This window comes from Fukomys damarensis, unplaced genomic scaffold, assembly GCF_012274545.1.
Source record: "Fukomys damarensis isolate Sample0158 unplaced genomic scaffold, DMR_v1.0_HiC HiC_scaffold_19, whole genome shotgun sequence".
NCBI lineage: Eukaryota > Metazoa > Chordata > Mammalia > Rodentia > Bathyergidae > Fukomys > Fukomys damarensis.
Genome location: NW_022900931.1, coordinates 60,235,185 through 60,243,028, shown reverse-complemented (window position 1 = coordinate 60,243,028; position 7,844 = coordinate 60,235,185).

Below are 7,844 nucleotides of genomic sequence, written 5' to 3'. Positions count from 1 at the left end.
TATATTTATATAAAAAGACTAATAATAGCAGCATGTAATGCATTGATAGCAGCAACAGCTTTTCCAGGTTCTGCTGTCACTTGAACAAAACTATAGACATTCAGCACATTCCATTAAAACAAAACAAAGCATCACAAAAAAGAAACAAAGAAAAGAATAATATCCAGAAAACAGCAAAGTTCTGCTGCTGTCGTGGTACCTGGCACCATTTTTTTTTTTAGCATCTTAATCATCACCTGGAAAGAGAACATTCTAGAGTAATATCATTAAATGTAGCTCTGATAAAGCATGGTCCCTACTATGCATCATAAAGCAGGTATAAGATATTTTACATTCAAAGAGGTATGATACAGTACCATCCTACATCAATAATACTAGAATCAGTTTTGGTTTGAAATTTACTTTGTCTGTCAATAAGATTGCTGCCCCTGTTGTTTTCTGAGCTCCTGTCACATGGAGAATTGTTTTCTATCTTTTCATTTTCAGTCTATGGGCTTCATATCATAAAATGTAGCTCTGATAAAGCATGGTCCCTACTATGTATCATAAAGCAGGTATAAGATATTTTACATTCAAAGAGGTATGATACAGTACCATCCTACATCAATAATACTAGAATCAGTTTTGGTTTGAACTTTACTTTGTCTGTCAATAAGATTGCTGCCCCTGTTGTTTTCTGAGCTCCTGTCACATGGAGAATTGTTTTCTATCTTTTCATTTTCAGTCTATGGGCTTCTTTTTGCACTAGGTATGTTTCTTGTATACAACATATTGCTGGAATTTGCTTCTTATTCCATTTTGCCAGTCTATTTCTCTTGATTGGTGAGTTGAGGCCATTGACATTGCTGGTTATAACTGATATGTACTGACTTATTATTGACATGTTATTGGCCTTTTGTTAACTCTTTTTACTTTTTCACCTTCTCCTTTTAATTTCTTGCCTTGCCTATTTGATTTGCTCTGTTGGGCCTCATGGTGTTGTTGCCTTCATTGTCTTTTTCTAGGATCTTGTTTAGAATCCCTTGTAGTGCTGGTTTGGTATTCATGTAGTTTCTCAGGTGTTCTTTGTGGTGGAAGTGTTTTATTTCCCCCTCCATTTTGAAAGAGACTTTTGCAGGATACATCAGTCTAGGTTGGAGGTTGTTCTCTTTTCTTACTTGAAATATCTCACTCCAGGCTCTCCTTGCCCCAAGGGTTTGTGTTGAAAAGTCTGCTGTGATTCTGATGGGCTTTCCTTTGTATATGATTTGTTTCTTTTCTCTTACTGCTTGTAGTATTTTGTTCTTCTGTTGGGTTTCTGGGATCTTGATTATTATATGTCTAGGTGTAGATTTTTTTTGATTGTAGCTAGTTGGGGTCCGATATGCCTCAGTTATCTGAATGTCGAATTCTTCCCCTCTGTTTGGGAAGTTTTCTGTCATTAATTCTGCGAACAGCTTTTTAAAGTCATTTGTATTTTCTCCTGCTACTTCATGTATTCCTATCAGTCTTATGTTATTCTTCTTTGCATCATCTAGGAGTTGTTGGATCGATTTCTCATGATCCCTTACTGTTTTTAAGAGACCTCTCTTTTCATGGTCACCTACTGCAATCTTATCTTCTATATCACATTTTTTAAATTCTGTTGTTTACACTTTCTATGGAGTGTTTAATCTCCTGGATATCTGTTTGAATCTGTTTCATGGATTCCATTTCTTTCCTATGTTGGGCATTCAGTGTTTCCATTTCTTTCTTATGCTGGGCCTTCAGAAAAATACCCTTGATGACCACCTCTGCCTCTGCAGAGTGGGTCCAAAGACTGACTCAGGAGGTCTGAGAGTGCGCGGGGGTGGGGACTAATGGGGGTTCAGGGGCGCCCGCGCGGCTACCTTCCCGGCGCTTGAGCGATGGCGGCTGGGTCGGGAGCAGGCATGGCTCTCCTTCCCGCGGTGGATCGGGGCCCAGGCTGCCTTCAGGCGCTTCTGCCTAGTTCTTTTTAGAAGGTATAGAGAAGGCTGAGCTCAGTGGCGCACACCTATAATTCCAACACTCTGGGAGGCTGAGGCAGAAGGAAAACAAGTTTGAGCACAGCCTGGGTAACTCAGTAAGACCCTGACTCAAAACAAAAAAACCAAAAACAAAAAACACAGAGAAGCCCCTCAGGCATTGGGCTAACCTTCTGAGGCACCAGTTCTGGCTTCAGGGTGCACAGAGCAGGAAGGTGTTAGTTTCAGAAGAATCCCTGAGGAGTTTTGGGCTCATGTCCAGGGTGTTTGTGTCCAATTCAGAAAGGGGGTGAAAGTGATACACAAAAGAATGTTTACAGACACAGGGCTCTGAGCCTGGACTCCTCCCTCCTCCCCATGGTGTCACCCAGTGAGTGTGGGGCCCACGCACCAGATCTTTCTTCTCTGGCCCATGATTTCTTCAAGTGTCAGGTTAGGGGAGGAGACCCTTCAGCTGTCTCAAGGTGGACTCTGATGACAGCAGGTTTGGGTTCTTGCTGCAGGTGACCTCGCACAAGTGGCTTAGACTCACTGAGCCTCCGTGTGTGTGTGTGTGTGTGTGTGTGTGTGTGTGTGTGTGTGTGTGAAATGGGAACCAAGTTATGCAATGCCTGTGGAACTCCTCGGCAGTGCTGGCTCACAGTACGCACTAGAATGAAAGCACCCTTGTTATGTCCTTTGCTCCTGATGTCAATATTGGGCTTGGCATGGTGCCCCATCCCTGGAGCTCCAGCTCCTCGGGAGGCTGTGGTGGGATGGCAGATGGATCCCAGGAGTTTGAGGCCCATCTGGGGAATTTAGGGAGACCCTTCCTCAAAAACAAATATTGGTGTCAGTGTGAGGAAGCCTTGTTGTTTTTAGGGTGTGAAGTGAGGGAAAAACGAGGTCAAATCCATTTCTGTGCGTTCTAACCCCAGCCTCTAGCAGTTCCTGATCTGGAGAATGGGGCTCTCAGCCTCAGATGTAGCAGGAACTACAAATAAATCCAGGAATGTGAATTGCTTGGGGTTTTCTTGGACTTGGAAGGGCTCTATAAATGTTTATTATCATTCTATGATTTTATGAACCCCTGGTTCTAAGAATCAATTTTAAAATTTAAAAAATTCATTCTAGTTGGTTGTGGTGGCACATGCCTGCAATCCCAGCACTCTGGGAGGCTGAGGCAGGAGGATTGGCCCAGTCTGGACAACTTGGTGACTTAACAAGACCCTGTCTCAAAATAAAAAAATAAAAAAGGGTTGGGTTATAGCTCAGTGCAAAGACTGCAGGTTCAATCCCAAGACCATACAAACACACAAACAATTATAAAATTCCAAGATTCAGGTGCGTGGTGGCACACACCTGAAACCCCAGTGTTTGGGAGGCTGAGGCAGGAGGACCCTTTAAATTCAATGCCAGCCTGGGCTACATGGTGAGACCTTGTCTACAAACAAACAAATAAGACAGAAAATATTCTAAGCTTCTGTCTCTAGGGGGCACCTTCTCCAACTTCACCCTGTAGGGACAGCAACATTCCTGGCCAGTGTCCCCATGAATGAGGCTGCTCAGGCCCTGCCCACCACTAGTTGGTAAGATCAGGGCACCTGCCAGCCCTAGGTGTGTTTAGAAATCTTCCATTCATCCCATTGTCCTAGCCAGATCCCCAGCTTCACCCAGGACAAACCTCTTCTGACACTTCCCCTAAGCAGCCCATCTGCAGATCTGGCTGCCTTTTCCTACTGAGTGTCTGTGAACACACTTCCTCTTGGTATCTCCGCCATTGCTATGATTGCTTTGGATTGTGACCTTGCAAAAGACATTGGAATCCTAACTCCTTGCTCCAGTAAGTATGACCTTATTTGGAAATAGAGTCTTTGCGGATGATCAAGTTAAGCTGTTTTAAGTTATTAAGTGGCCTTGAGCTCAATGCAATTGTTTTTATTTAAAAAAAGGGAAATTTGAAGACTGAGGCAGGAGGATTACAAGTTTGAGCCCAATCTGGGCAATTTAGCAACTTAGCAAAACCCTGTCACAAATAAAATTTAAAAGGGGGGGGATTTAGCTCAGTGGCACCTCACCTGCATCGAAAGCACAAGGTCCTGAGTTCCATCCCTGGTACTGGAAAATAAACAAGTTAACAAAGGGCTGGGGATATAGCTAGGTGTGGAGCCCCTGGGTTCAATTCCTAGTAATATCAAAAGGGGGAAAAATAGGGAAATTTAGGCACAGTGAAATACACGGGGAGAAGGTACAGGAAGACAAAATCAGAGATGGGGGATGAATCTACAAGCCATGGAAAGCCAGAGGTTGGCAGCAGCCCACCAGATGTGAGGGGAGGGGCCCATAGATTCTCACCACAGCACTTGGAAGGAACCAGCCCTGCTGACATTTTGATCCTGGGTCTCTAAACTCCAGAGAGGTGGGTCAGGAGTTCCTGTGGCTGAAGCCACCTCTTCCGTGGCACTGTTGTGGTGGCCTGGCTGCCTAGGACAGCCACAGTGGTGCAGTCTCCTTGCCAGGTCCACATGCTGGTTTCCCGAATGTCCATTTTTCCTTCTCATGGCAGCCACAGGGCTCTCACCAGAAGGCAGATCTGGTCCCTCTGCTGTGGGGATGAAAGGCCACTGTCAGGTCCTCTTTTGTGTGCAATGCCAAGTGCCCCATGACATATGACTCAGGCACACTGAAGTCACTGCTCACCTGCTGCTCTCTGCCTGACTTCCTGGTAAAGCACAGCCCGGCCTCTCTGTCCTACCCAGCTTTGTCTTTGTGGCACTTAACACAGACCATTGTGATGTTATGTATTTGTTTCTTGACTGCACCGGAGTGCAGGCCCCAAGGAGGCAAAGACAGACATAGGTTCTTGTGGAAATGTGGGTGGACAACCTTGGAAGACCCTGAGTATTGGTCTCACAGAGTTGAAGCAATAAAGTGTCACTGTCTGGGGACTTGGGTGACAGAAATAGATGGTCTCACAGTTCTGGAAGGTGGAAAGCCAAGGTCAAGGTGTCAGCAGGGTTCCTTTCTTTTTCTTTTGTTTTGTTTTGTTTTTTTGAGACAGGGTCTTGCTGTGTAGTTCAGGCTGACCTTGAGCTCACTATGTAGCCCAGGCCTCAAACAGATGTATCCTCCTGATTCAGCCTCCCAGCAGCTGGGATTAGAATTGTGCTCCACTATATCCAGCTCAACTCTTGTCACGTAGCCTAGCTAATTCAGCAGTGCCATGCACTTTGGAGTCAGCATCTTGTGAAAATCTCCCATTTTTCTAAGTCTGTCCTATGAAAGGGAATGATAGTTAGGCATGGGGGTGTACATCTGTAATCTGAACTCTTGAGATCCAAATTTGAGGCCAATCTGGGCAATTTATTGAGACTCTGCCTCAAGATGGGGGTGGGGAAGAGTGGGAATGGTAGAGTACTTGTATGAGACCCCATGTTCAATCTCTCACACTGCAAAGCCTGAAGTAAAACAAAACAAAACTCCACTAGTTACTGTGACAGACTTCCAGTGCTCACCAACATGACAAAGGCTCACTCCTCACTGTGTAAAATCTAACTCAGGGCATCTGGTTGGGGAATGGACTTTCCCAAGCTCATTCAGAGACCCAGTCTCTTGTGGTACTAATCTGGTCCCAAGAGATCCAGTTTAGTCTCTTGAGTGAAACAACCCATTCATGAAGTGCGATCCCCATGAGCTAACTGTTCTGTAAATTTTGTTACCTCTCACAGCCACTATGCTGGGGACCTAATGTTCATCATGTGAGCCTTTGGAGGACAAAACATACAAACTGCAGCACCCTCCTGGGAAGGAGTGGACAGAGGGGAACCGAAGTGTTTTGGGGGGAAACACGGTGCCAGGGAAGGCTGAAGAGGGCAGAGCACAGGTTCTGACCTCAGGCCTCCAGGGAGACATTCCTCTGCTGGTTAAGGGCCTCTTCTGCAAGGTGTTTATTTGCCCTCTAAGCAGCGTTCCCATGAGGCGTGGCAACTTCTCAGGATGTCACCCAAGAAGAGAACTGGCTGGGGCTCCTCCCTCCACACCTTTGCTGTCTCCATGTGACTGTGCCTCTTTGAGACCCAGCTCCTACCTCCTGCCAGCACTGCCACATTATAGTGCCAGGCAGGGATGATCCACACCTGCTCAACCAGAATCTGCACCCACTCACAGTACCTCCTAGGTGGGCCAGCCAATACCTGCTGCCCATATGGCTCTGGTCCAGACCAGCAGCCCCAGAGTTCCCCAGAACCCAGCACCTAAAGGATTTACCCAGCTCCTGCAAGGGCCAGCAAAGGGGTGGAGGGAGGAGCCCCAGCTGGGCCACTTCTCAGGTGACATCCCTGTTGTCAGGCCTCATGGGAACGCTGCTTGGAGGGCAAATAAACACCCTGCAGAGGAAGCCCTTAATCCGCAGAGGAATGTCTCCCTGGAGGCCAGAAGTCAGAACCTGTGAGCTGCCCTCTCTTCAGCCGTCCCTGGGGCCTGCCCGTCTCCACTGTGTTGTCCCCAAAAACACTTTGGCTCTCCTCTGTCCACTCCTTCTCAGGAGGGTGACACAGACGGGAACCATAAGAATATTTTGAGCAAAAGAAGGACTTTATTTCTGTTGTTTTATTTTTCAGCGCTGGTGATCAGACCCACAGCCTCACAAATGCTAGGGAAGCCCTCTACTGTGGAGCTACAACCCCCAGGCTCAGCCTCAGCCACAGTCATACATAATCCTAGCACACTAGAGAAACTTAGATGGGAAGAGCACTGAATTTGAGGCCAGCCTGGAGCACAGAGCAACACTCAAAAAACCCCAAAACATTTAGACAAAGAAAAACAACAGACAAACAAACAAACCCGCAAATGGATCCCTCTAGCTGGACAGCTTTGCTCATGCTAGGCAAGTGCTGCACAACCGAACTACACCTCCAGCCTGCACAGCTGTCTGTACCCTATGGGAGGTCGATCAATGCTCTGATTGCCTAGCAAGGGGGACAGTGAGGACCAAAGGGAAAAGATAATAGAGACTTGAATAATTTCAAGTATGGGGGGGGTCAGTGCCTCATAACAGGCAAAGACAAGGACATTCTGACCTTGCCACTATTTTTTTTCATATTTTTTTTCTTTTTATTGAGTTTATTGGTACAATCTAGGTATACAATACAGTTACATTCATCATTGGGGTTCTGTACCTTTACATAGTAGGTCTTGATTCTCATTTTTCCCCTTGTCCCTGCCCTCCCTTTACCCCCTCCTCCCCTCCCCATTTACAAACACTTTATTTCCATTTTTTCAGTTTCTCATATTTTTTTGCTTTCCCTTATTACCTTCCCCCCACCCTTCCTACTTTCCCTACACCTTTAGCCCTTACTTCCTATTTCACATTATTAATTATCTCATTAGGATTCTGTGTACTATTATAGCTTTTCACACCAAAGAAACTATTTGGTATTTCAGTTAAAGAAATCTCTGTATGAATATTAAAAATAGGGAATCCTAAAATAAAACTAAAAAGGAAAGTAAAAGACAAAAGGCAATGATGGAACATTAAAATAATCCTTAATTCTGAAGATGAAAATGGTCCCTGAACATATTTAAATTACTTCTTGCTCTTATAGTTTTATCTTATTCTTTTTTTCATTATTTAGAGAATACTTTATTAGTTGCTGTAATCAAACCCACGTAGATATGACCTTACATATTTAGTATGATGTGTTACCGCTGTGCACATGGAAAAAAAAATTAACATTTCTAGACCAATATGGCTGTCCATTTTTGTACAATGCCAACTCAACACAGTAAATTGGGATGACTTTTTCTAAAGTTGGCAGCACTGTTAAAGTTTCTCAAAATTCAATTTATATATATATGTATATATATATATATATATTTGTG